This window comes from Cynocephalus volans, chromosome 11 (genome assembly GCF_027409185.1).
Source record: "Cynocephalus volans isolate mCynVol1 chromosome 11, mCynVol1.pri, whole genome shotgun sequence".
NCBI classification, from domain to species: Eukaryota; Metazoa; Chordata; class Mammalia; order Dermoptera; family Cynocephalidae; genus Cynocephalus; species Cynocephalus volans.
Window position 1 is genome coordinate 82,091,625 of NC_084470.1, and position 12,623 is coordinate 82,104,247.

Consider the following 12,623-nt stretch of genomic DNA (forward strand, 5'->3'; position numbering starts at 1 on the left):
CCTTTACTTACTATTCTATAAGTAGTTCTCCACTTAGCCAGAAAAACAAAAAGTGGTGGGGAGGGGGTAAGGGAAGGGGCATACTGAAAATAAATTTGGCTTCATCTTAGTCTATTATTTCAACCCCTGTGGTTTTATTGTTTGTTTGTTTGTTTGGGTTTGGTTTTCTTAAGAAACTGATGTCTATTTTCCACCAGCCTTATTTCCATTTTGCTTAAGGGCCTATGGAAGAACAGTTTAAGACCACTCAGTGGCTGTTCTTACCCAGTGGCCTGAGCAGTGGGAGCTGCAGACCAGAGCTGGGGAGCAGGCCAAGCACTCCAGTCTTTGGGGAGCTGTAAAATAGGCACAGAAGCCACCAGCACACCCACATGCCTTCAGACTAGTCTGTGACCTCAGGAGGAGCAAAAGTAAACTCAGGAGATGGAGCAGTCCATTCACCCTGAAATTTCTCCTTGGTCACAGCTTTTACAGCAGAGGTCTGCTCTTCCTTTTCTATTTCCCCACATGTGCAGAACTTCTCAGCTGCATGCACCACGTCAAAGCCACTGAGTAAGGTCCCCTGTTGTTACATGGAATGGCAATGTCCACAAAGCACAAAGGAGAATTTGTGTTACACAGAGCGATGGCAGGCAGGTTAACATAAGAGGCCTCTGTGAGAGGTTGGTGTTCAGACCTGGGGTCCACAGAAGACATGGCTCTGGAAGGCTTCTGGATCTGGCTAGTGAAGGTTCCAGGAGAGGTGGCCAAAAATAGGAGTGTCTCCAGTGGCAGCAGCAAACCTCAGCACAGCCTGCTGGCCAGTATTCCTGGAGAATATGACACTTATATTGGCAGCGTTTTCAATGGCAGCAATGGCATGAGCTACCAGCAGAAGCTTCTCCCAGGTCCTCTTCAGATTCATGGTATAGATGTCCTCACTTTTCCTTTTGTAGATGTACTGTTCCATTTGGAAGTCAAGGTCGGTGCTACCTAAGTGGATTCCTGCTGCAAGGGATTTGAGGACATCCTCCTCTTTCATTTGCAGGACATTAAGGGCTCCAGACATTGTGAAAGGTTCCCTTTAAGATACAGCAGGAATCCAGAACACCACCATACGAACCCCTCTTTGGGTAGCATGCAAAGGCTTAATCCCTGGTGAATCCAACCTCCATGAGGGCAGGTGCCATGTGGGTCTTATTCACAAATTTATTCCCAGATTCTAGCATAATGTCTATTGCGTAGTAGATGCTCAGTAAATTTCTGTTAAAAGTATGAATTAGTTTGCTATATATTGTCACTTTTCAAAGCAAGGAACAAGGAAATAGAAGATTGTGCTTGTGTTAGAAGTCCCCACAAACACTCTCAGATTTGATAATTTGCTAGGAGGACTCACAGGAATCAACATATACTTGTACCCATGGCTACGATTTATTATAGTGTAAAGATACAAAGCACAATCTGTAAAGGGAAACTACTCATGGGTGAAGTTTTTAGAAAAATAGACACAAACTTCCAGAATTCCTCTCCTAATGGAGTCACCCAGGATGTGCTTAATTCCTGCAGCAACAAGTTCTAACAACACACGTAAAGTGTTGTCTACAAGGGAAGCTCCTCAGAACTCAGAGCCCTGGGTTATGCGGGGGCTGGTCACGTAGGCACCCTCTGCTTAGCATGCACCCAAATTCCAGAATTCCGAAAGGAAGCAGGTGTTCAGCATAAATGATATTATTTGCATAAACAATTTAGGCACAATGGGAAATTCTTATCGGTTCTAGGGATGGTGAGAACACTTTTGAAATCCCAGTTTGCAGATGCCAGCTAAGGGCCAGCATTGCAAGCAGGGCTTTCAAAGGCTAGCAGTCTCAGGTCTGCTATGTTAACTCTTTTCTACACAGTGCTCATTTCAAGCCATCATGCAAATATTTCTATTTGATTCCCTCCTTCCATTTTAACAGAATCCTATGGGAAATCCCATGTTATATACAATATCCTTGATTGCTAATAAATGTATTTTAACTTAATATTAAGTAACATGACTACATCCACCATACATGCATCCTATTTAGATGGACGTTTTGGTGAAAACCATATTAGATGGCACGAAACAAATACGAAATGTGCAGTTCTTACTGGACATCTCTACTATTATGGGTTATTTTGGTGGTGGTCCTAGGGTGGGGCATTCTTTCAATTTCTACTCATTTTAAAAGGTAGAAACATTGGAGACATTGTTTTATTAATATTTTATCCCTTATAGCATTTAGACTTTCTGTAAATTATCAATGCCACTAATATTTTTTAAGTCAATGAATGAATTTATGAAGACATATTTACATATGCTCTTTGAAACATAAATTTTGCTATTGGCTAAAACTATAATACTCTAAAGTCCTTTCAAAATACTGCTTTGCTGCCTACCAGGTAACTTGCTATGGTTAAGAACATAGTTTTGTTTTGTTTTGTTTTTTTCCTTAATGAATTAATGAAAATGAACCTAGGCTTCAAGTGGAAAATGTATGTGTTTAAGGGAGCTTTGAATGGAGAAATTATTATCTTCTGATAGGAAAATAGGATAACTGTGGTAAATTGCCTTAATCATTCAGCCTTACAGGAATACATGCCTTTACCATGTAACCAGGCAGCTCTTCCCATCAAGAGTATATTGTTTTATCCTTGAGCATAGATTTGATCATATGACTTGTTTTGGCCAACAGGGTGCCATCATTTATGATGCAAGTAGAACCTTGAAAAAGTTATTTGCAAGATTAGGTTTATGTTCTTATGCTTCAGCCATTGCCAAGAGAAGGATGTGCCTAGGCTGGCCCACTGCTCCCAGGAGAAAGATGAGAGACATGTAGAGCAAAGCTGAGCATTCCCATGCAAGCCCAGTCTGGAGCAGCTGATGCCTTGCCAGCTCCACATTCCTGAGTGAGCCAAGCCAAAATTAGAACATACACCCAGCTGAGCTTGGCCTAGATCAGCTAAACTGCACTACACATGAGAAGTAAATGTTTATTTTTGTATGCCGCCTAACTGATAGTAAAAGTCATATAGAAGTCATAGACGCAAATTATAGGATACATATTGTCAAGCCACAATGAGAAGTGTTTGTAACAATATTGAGCATTTACAGCTGTCTGGAAGCAGGTGTCAGGTATTTCCTGGAAATTCCTAAATGATATTCATACTTCTAAAGCATTTTTGTTGGATCTGTTAAAACCAAAACATAAGAAATGTTTTGAATAGGCCATTTTAAGATAGGGTTTCAGTCATTATAAGGTGGGCATTAAAAGTTAATTTGATGTCATTTTATATTTATAGACTACAGAAATCTTGACTCTCTGGTGACACTTTATTCTTAAATTTAATTTTTTATTTAAATCTTCAATCAGTTCCAGTCTACAATGCACCAGCATGGCAGAGTGAGCAGAAACAGAAAGGGTGGTAAATAGTTCTATTATAGTGTGGTGGAGAATTCCCAAGTTGGTATTGAATTTTACCAATAGGAGGGTAAGTAGCAGGGGCAGAAAAAAAAATGTAACAAGGAATCCATACATTCATCTCATTCTAGGTTTCTAATCAAAGGGAAAATAAAGGCAAGATACAGGAAAAATGAAATAAGAGCTGTCCTATTATGGCCATGAGTTCTCAAATTCCCAAAGGCTTCTACCTGCTCAGACACACCTACCAGCTAACAATAATAAGGCAACCTGCTGCAAAAGGAAATTTCTTATTGATTCCTAAGTCATTTTGGGAAAAGTCCTACATGGTGATATTAGTTAGGGTAGCATGACCTATCATAAAAAATTAACCCCCAGACTTCAATAGCTCAAAACAGTAAATGTTTGTTGATTGTTCATGCAATAGCCCAATGTGGGAAGCTTTCCTCTTCATTATGCTTCAAGGACCCAGGCTTTCTCCATCTTGTGGTTACACCCTTTCCTAGTGCCTGGGAGTCCTCTTCAACCAGCCAGTGTACAGGAAAGAAAGAATGGCTTCTTAGAAGCCACAGTTCAGAAGCCACACTTTCTCTGGCATTCCATTGGCAAAACTAGTCACATGGACACATAGAGGTTCAAAATTGGCTAGGTTCTGTAGTTACAGGCTGTACTACAACAACCTTACTACACCTCTGAGTACAGAGGTCTAGTACAGCCTCTGTACTACAACAGCCTATTAGCAACAACCTTACACAATGAAAGTGGGAGTATGAATTTCAAGTGGGTAGTTATCAATCCTTGTAACACTGATACAACTGTTTTTTGTCCATAGAGACCATCACAGGCCTTCAACGTAGCAAGTGTTTAATACAAATTGGTAGGATAATTGAACTAATAAACTATCTGGGCTCATGCACCTGTCCTGGTCCTAAGGTGTTAGTACAGCCATTATTCGTGTGCTTGTTGGCTGTCATCGAGCAATTGCTCCATGATTATAGCTAAGCTCATTACCCAGCTCTGTGAGATGGGTATTACCAGTACCCCTACTTGCAGATGAGGAAGCTGAGAGTTAATAGCAGTAAAGAAACTTGCATAAGGTCACAGATCTATTAGGTCTAGAAATCAAGATTCAAGTCTAAGTCTGTCTTATTCCACAACTGAAACTTTTCAGGCACTTATTGGCTCCTTCTCAGCTTTTGGCTCAATCACATGCTGATTTGTAATGTAACATTTTCTACTATGGGCATCTGTTTGCTAGTTATCTCAAACTCTTTGATTAATTGTTCCCTGCCCCTCCGCAACTAGCATAAAATTAATCCTACAAAAATCCATACTGAAACATAGAAAAAACATCAAGAATTGAATCATTTGTTCCATGTTGCCCATTCAGTCTATTTCAGTATATCTTAAGTAAATATTGTCAAGGAAAATCAAATTCTTATCCAATTTCCTGCTCTATAGTCTGGTTTCAAATTAAAACTTAGAAAAAAATTGGAAAACATAAGTTAGAGTAAGATTATATTTTGTCTGATGGGAAGAAACAGATCTAAGCGTTCAAGGGCTGCAAGCAGAAAAAGCACCACTGATACAGAGCAGGCTTTATTCTGATCTGCAGATATACCTGAAGCATCAAAATCATAGGTACCTGCTTGAATCATCACCAATAAATTGTTTGCATACTTCTTAGCCCCAGTGATTTGGAGAGAAAACAGTGAAAAGTTTCAGCTACCTCCGTGGGAAATATCTCTATATAAAAGGAAAATAACCAGATTATTTTGGACAGAGAGAGAGAGAGAGAGAGAGAGAAAAGCAGTACTAATTTTTTTTAAATAAAAACATTTAATTTAAACATCTAAAGGCTTTTTTTATGTTGAAGGTAGATCTGATTTTCCCATTTTTCACTGAAAACTGGGTAAGCTGTGAAGGCCTTAAATTATGGCTGAAGAAATCCAGAGTGAGTATCAAAATATTAGTGAAAATTCAATATCAAATTCTCTGTAAAATCACATTCAAGCAGATGTACTTCTTTATGAAAGTTGGAACCAACTTTTTCCAACATATGTTCTTGGCCTGGGAAATTTATAGGCATTAGGTTTTACCAGATATTTTTACAAGAATAATTTTATTCTTGATATAAATAGATATTGTTTAACTTAATTTAAAAGTTGAATAAAATATAGAATCGATGATTTCTGGTCACTGTATCAGTGGATAATTCATATTAGCCACCATATCAGACAAACCTTCAAAACCATAGTAGTTTCTAGGTCCCTTTCTCTCAGATATAAAATCTAATAGGATGGGTGACCCTCTTCCACCTTGGAGCTATGCTATAATGGCTTCTTCTAAGGCTATCAAGACAGGGAAGGAAACACAGGAAGGAGACATATTCTCTTAACTGTCTTGGCCCCCAACCGACATGTCTCTTCTGGGTAAAATCTATAGGCTAAAACTAGTTGTGGTGTGATCCAGTCTCACTACAAGGAAGACTGAGAAATGTAAGGGAACTCAGGACTATTGGAAAGCACTGTTTTTGCTACATTTACAGCAAAAACAGGCATCCAACTTTCCTGAGAGCTAGTCTAATGATTTTTTTCATGCATCATAATAGTCCCTACGAAGTGTACTTATTGAGTTCAAAAGAAACTATCTGTGGCTTTTTACAGCTGTGTTCATCAGGGCTCTCATTTAAACAAAAATAAAATTCTGACAGAATTATGGTGGCAGACGTTATCATAACATTCTTAGTCTTGTGACTCTGAGTTTGGATTTCTTGATGTTGACCTAGGAAATTTATTTTATAAGCTTCAAATGATTCATAGCTGAAACTGAAGCTTGATAACAGCACGTATGATTTAGTAGGATTCTTCCCATAAAGAATTATATTTTTTCTCTTTGCGTATGAATTCTGTTTCTCAGATTCCAAAACAAAGCCAAAGTAGCTTGCACATAAAATTTTCTTTTGCATCTATACATTGCAACGTTGCAGGGTTTTTGTTTGTTTGTTTTTTAACACTGGAAACTCAACACAGAATAAAAGTGAAAGCATAGCTACTCATTTTCCTTTTATTTATTTATTTTTTTATGGTATGAATCATGAGGAATGCATTATGATAAAATACTGAAGACATTTTCTTCCCATTTAAGAAAGTTTTTAAATGAGTGCCATGCAAGGTGGAATTGTATTTTCTAGTCCTGTTCTTAAGAAAATTGTCATGGCATCATATTTCATAATAATTTGGATTTGTTACCCATCATTGATATCTCAAGTACTTTATAAGCAAATTACTATTTTTGCAAAGCAAACAGATTTCTCAAACTCTGCTCATTTTCATTAGGAAAGATGTGCCTAAGGGAGTTTTGGAACCCTTGCAAACGCTCTCATCCTAACCTCTTTTAGTTAGGATGATACACAGTCTATTACTCATCTGTGTTAATGGACAAAAGAGGTTATTTAAGCTAGTTCTTAATCATGGGCTGTGGAGAAAACATTATAATTATTAGCCCAAACCAAATTATAACAAGCATTTCTTATTGTTAAATAATTTTATCTGGAATTTCATTAGAATGATATTACATTATGCCTTAAATAATGATTTTTTTTTTAACTTTCAAGTACCAGATGGTATTATTAATAGTCACATAATGATCTCAAAAATATTTCCATTTATATATTATTTGAAGACTGTATTTCCTAGGAACTAAGGAGAAGTTTCAAGAATTTTGGTGTCTTGTGTCTTATTAATGCCCAAAAGAGGACTTGGACTGTCTTGTTTGGGCAAGCTAGAAAATGACCAGAATTCCTCTGAAAAGATTAGGCCATTTGAAACAGCCCAAGGCAGGTAGAATTCAACATGAGGAACTCTGTCTTCTTGAAGCCCTAAATGTTAGTAAGTGAAATTTTAGTATTTATTGACTACAAAAACATATAATACCAAAATTTTCAAATATGAAAAAGTTTAAAATATAGTTGTCAGTAAAGTTGAATTGTAATCATATTAAAAGTGTGAGAAAGTAAAAGAGAAAAATAATTTAGTTAGAATTTACAATTCTTTTAATTTTTCACAGTCAGTAAATCATGTCCTGAAATGATCATAAGATTAAAAAAATAAAGGTGCTCTTTACTTGGTCTGTCTCAGTTCCCAATGACCTCTCGTAGTGTGAGTGTCTTGTCACATGGACAGTGGTCCTAGTTAACAAGGTTGCTATGGTTTGAATATTTGTCCCCTCCAAAGCTCATGTTGAAACTTAATCCCCAATATGGTATTGGAAAGGTAGGGCCTTTAAGAGATGGTTCAATCTTGAGGACTATGCCTTCACGAATGGATTAATCCATTCATGAATTAGTGGGCTAAAGGTTTAATGGGTTATTAGGGAGTAGACTGGGGACTTTATAAGGAGAGGAAGAAAGCATGTGGGAACACTTGCTCAGCTCACAATATGTGATACCCTGAGTCCACAGGACTCTGTAAGGTCCCTACCAGAAGAAGGCCCTCATCAGATGTGTTCCCTGGACCTTGGACTTCCCAGCCTCTGTAAATGTAAGAAATAAATTTAATTTTCTTATGAATTACCCAGTTTCAGGTATTCTGTTATAAGCAACAGAAAATGGACTAATACAAAAGTTAAGTACTTATATATAACATATTCCCTAAACACCTGCCAACATCTTCATCTATTCTTCAACCAAGAAGACAGCAACGGAGGAGAAACTCTCTGGGTTGAGCCTAATTGGGAGCAATATGCTTGTACACTGTACGGAAAATTTAATGGATTTTCAAAGATAATTTTAACCAGACATAATTTTCACTTTACTATCTAATTTAAGAATTTGAGCATCTGAGATATTTTAATTGATACCATGAAATTACAATGGTAGAAACCATACCTACATATTATTCACTCTTGGTGGATGAAAAGATTTGTGCACACCTTGCAGACCTTCTGCCACATTTTCAGAGGATGATGACCATCAGTGTGAGAACTACTAATCCAGAGGTCAATTTTAAAAAGGCCAAAATCAACTGTCTGAGCATGTTTAAAATGTGTAGTGCTTATGATTCAGCTACCTTCTTACCAAAGCAAGTCAATAGACCACTCACAAGATACACTCATCTCTACATGTGCAGGGATACTTGAATCGAAATGAACATTATTCTCTCATTCAGTCAATGTTTAGGAACAGCAAACAGATTACTCACACTAGTACTCAAGCCTCAGAATAAGAAGCACGTGGGTTCAAACCCCCTACTTATACTTACTATTCGAGAGTTAAATGGAAGTCACTTAATTCTGAGCTTCACTATTTGCATTTATAAAATAGGTTGTAAGAATAAAATCAAAGCAATTATGTAAGGTGCCTAGAACACAGTAAATGAAGCAGTTGCAAAGAATAAAATGAATTTATAATGATCACCAAACTACACTTTAGGCCAATTGGATCTGGCAGACATCTATAGGACATTTCATCCAACATCTACAGAATACACATTCTTCTCAAGGCATCAGTTTTATCTTCTGTGGAAAGGGTATAACATTTCCTCTCTTTCCACTGGGTCACTGGGAAAGTAAAATTAAACAATGGACATAAATATGCTTTATAAATAAGAAAGTACTGCCTAACTGTACAGTGCTCTATTTATTATTTTGTAACTATTGCATTTGAAGAGGTAGAACTTAGTAGCTAAGGTCAGGTATTAGAGCTGGCCTATTGAAGACCAACCAGAACATTTCCAGTTACTTTTCCTTCTTATCACCTGTGTTCTAATAGAATGCAAACTCAGATCAATACTAAGCTCAAAGTAATTTAGACAGCAAATCTGGAATGTTGAAAACTGGTACATACAAATTAAAGTTCTAAATGAGACCCACATTTTAAAAAATTTATAATATTATTTTCTTAAATCTATGTTATTTGTTGGGGGGAAAAGCCTGAAATAATGAACATGTTTACCTCTTATTTATTTATTTATTTATTTAACTTGCAAGTCAGTTTTTTTCGACACTGGACCCTGTCTTGTTGATATTTACAGCTTCTGTAAATGTTTTACAATTAGAATTGATCAGAGTAATGACCTTAGACACAATAAAATTGTCAAATGCTAAATAAGATTGAATTATATCAAGTCAAATATGTGATATTAATATAATAAAATAGATAAATGTATTTTAAAATCATTTTCAAAAGTAAATTTTGAAACAAGAAGTTCAGGTTAAACTTGAACTTCTATTTTTGGTAAAACAATCTATTTTTGGTAAAAACAGATTTCAGTAAAAACTATATTTATTTATTGTTAAGATTTATTTCAGAGGCAAACATAAAAGACTGTTGGATTATTTCCACTCTAGCAATTGTTTATAACCACTGGGGTGAATAAATAAGAGATGGAAACATTTTCAGAAATATGAGGAAAAGCAGATGAATCAGTAATGGAATAAAGCACCCATTGTTTATAAAAAAATAATAATATAGCGCTTTGGCAATGTGAACTATAAACAAACATTTATTAATTATTGGTAAAATGTATACTTTATACTTGCATTTGAACCATTTTGAAAGTTTGAAAAATAATTCATCATTTTATTTAAGGATGCTTTAAATACAGAATCCACAAAGTAGTAAACACTGAAAATGAAATGTGGAGAATCTTTTGGATATTTTTTTCAATAATGAATCCAATATCGAAGTGGAAGATGCCATATATGTCAAAGAATCTTAGTACCCTAAGTTAAGCAGCTATGAGCTAAAATATAGATACATATGCATAATTCTGAAATTGGCAGGTAATAGACCAGATGGGGAAATAGATTTTGAGTAGCAAATTTTCTAGGCAGCCAAAGATAAAAGACTTACCTGTTGACAAACAAAGGGACCATAGCAAAGAACTGCTAATTAAATCTTTGGGAAATTGTTCCAAGACAGGGAAGATAGAGAGGAAATATCAAGAGAACTAGTTTAAGAGGAGAGCCCTAAGAAAGAAGGAAATAAACCAAAATCAAAACTTCTTGGGGAAAAAAATGGAAAACAAATAGCCATCACTACGGAACACATTCTTGCAGAAGTGGGTGGTAAGAAAAGTTGTGAATAACATGGGGCATTTGCACTAATTAATTGCTAACATAATAACTAAGCAATTTATATTCCAGAAATGAAATTTCTAAAACCAAGTACAGTTGCAGAATTTGCCTATTGAGGGACAGAGTCTGCTGAAGTGGTCTCACTAGTTCCAATTGTGGGAGAAGCAATAGCTAGTGCCTGAAGGTAGAATTGTAGGGCTTGAAGCTTTTACAATTTGAGACTTTTCATTAAGTAAGAAAAATACAACATTTCTAATACAATTCTGGTTATAAGAGAGCATGTTTATTTGGACTGAGGAAAGAAATCACAGCCAAGTATGAAGTTAAAAAGCTGACAAATGACATAAACGTTACAAAATTCAGAAAGTAAAACTCATAGGGCCGGCCTGTGGCTCACTTGGGAGAGCGTGGTGCTGACAACACCAAGTCAAGGGTTAAGATCCCCTTACTGGTCATCTTTAAAAAAAAAAAGAAAGAAAGAAAGTAAAACTCATAATATTTTATTAATATTTTTAACATACATATGACCCTGCACCTTTTTGTGAAGTTGTCTGGCAAATTGGCAGTAGGAACACATTGGAAGCCATTCCTATACCAGGATGACTAGCCATAATTTCATTAATTAGAATCTTGGGAGGTGATTTGGAGCTACATAAACCCAAATTAAGTGTACCCCCCACTTAATCTCCTTTAGCATATCCCATACTCAACCATGGCCACTCCAAAGTCATTCAACAGGAGAGTTATCATGATGGAGGGCAATTCAGACTCGAGTGATAGTGGTCTTAAGCAAGTAAAGTCAAAATGTCTGGTTTTTGCAAATTTTATAAAAGCACATTGTGGTAAACCCACTGTGAACACATTGCTGGACTCCTCCCAAAACGTCACAAGTGACCCATGCAAATGAGGAGTCCTACATCAGCTTAAAGGTAAGCTTGCCTCTGCATATCCATCAGCATTTCTCAACTGGACTTTGCCGCCACAGGTAGGAGGCGAAAATCATTTGGGCCAGACACTAGGTTTTCATAAGAATTGATTAGGAAGTAGCAATATAGCTTACTTCCAGTTATTTTACTTCTACTTTATATTTGTAAAACTTACCAAAAATGAGAACTCTAACAAATACTTAAAAAATTGTAGGGAAAAATTCACTCGTGTACTCTTTTGGAGATCCCAGATGCATTCACAGAAAGACTAACAGGACTTCAGTGCCAAGAGAATTAAAATTTCTAGGCTGTACATATATGATGTGATGTGAAGGATGATCCTAGAGGATTCTGTACCCAAAATAAATCTACCCTGAAAGAATATTAAACTTCTCTCTCAGACACTTATTACTATAGAATAAAAGAATGATTCTAGGCTGCTCCCCCATTAAATTCCAAAGCCCTTTCTAGCCAAGGCTAAGAAATTTGGCCACATTATTATCAATAAGAAAACTCATTGAGAATCAGTGTATTAGATCAGAGAGTCACCAACCATATATCTGAGAGAATATTACCCAGGAAAGCTATCTGCTGAAGTTGTGAGGCAGAACGGAGGTAATGAAGACAGATGGAAGGAAATGATCTCTTCCGGTAAGGGTTTCTGCTCAAAGAGGACAAGCTGTAATTGGGCGTTCAGTGCAGGTTGAGCAAGTGGACCATATAGGCAGCTACAGATGTGAAGAGGCAAGAAAAATGGCGAAGGAAGAGGTAGAGTGATGCTGAAGTTACATACTGCATTTATTGTGTAGTTTTGCCAGGGGCTGGCTTTGCCTTTAGTACTTGCCAATAACCAAGACTGACGCATGTGCACACGTAATGCTGTGGGTCAAAGCTGTGTGTGCAGCCCATGTGCATTGGACTACAGAGGTCACTGATAAACTCCAGGAGTAAGCAGACCCCTTTTCATGCCAGGCACTTTACTTAAGGGACATTTGACAGATGGCTCTTTCAGATGACAATCTTATGCCAGCATTTCCCAAAAGGATGGATATGTATCACAACTGGTATGGAAGATTTTAGGATTTAAGTGGTCATTTCTATTTAACCCTCTTATTTTGCATTTTATTTATCTTAATGTGATTTTAAAAATATCTATCAGTGAGTTTACAGATATTATAAAGTTCCCTTTCTAAATTAA

General features: G+C 36.6%; 1 pseudogene; it reads right to left on the reverse strand.

The window, feature by feature from the left end:
- Window positions 1-237: 237 nt before the first annotated feature.
- LOC134391151 (small ribosomal subunit protein uS2-like) lies at window positions 238-1,048 on the reverse strand (annotated as a pseudogene).
- Window positions 1,049-12,623: the final 11,575 nt, after the last annotated feature.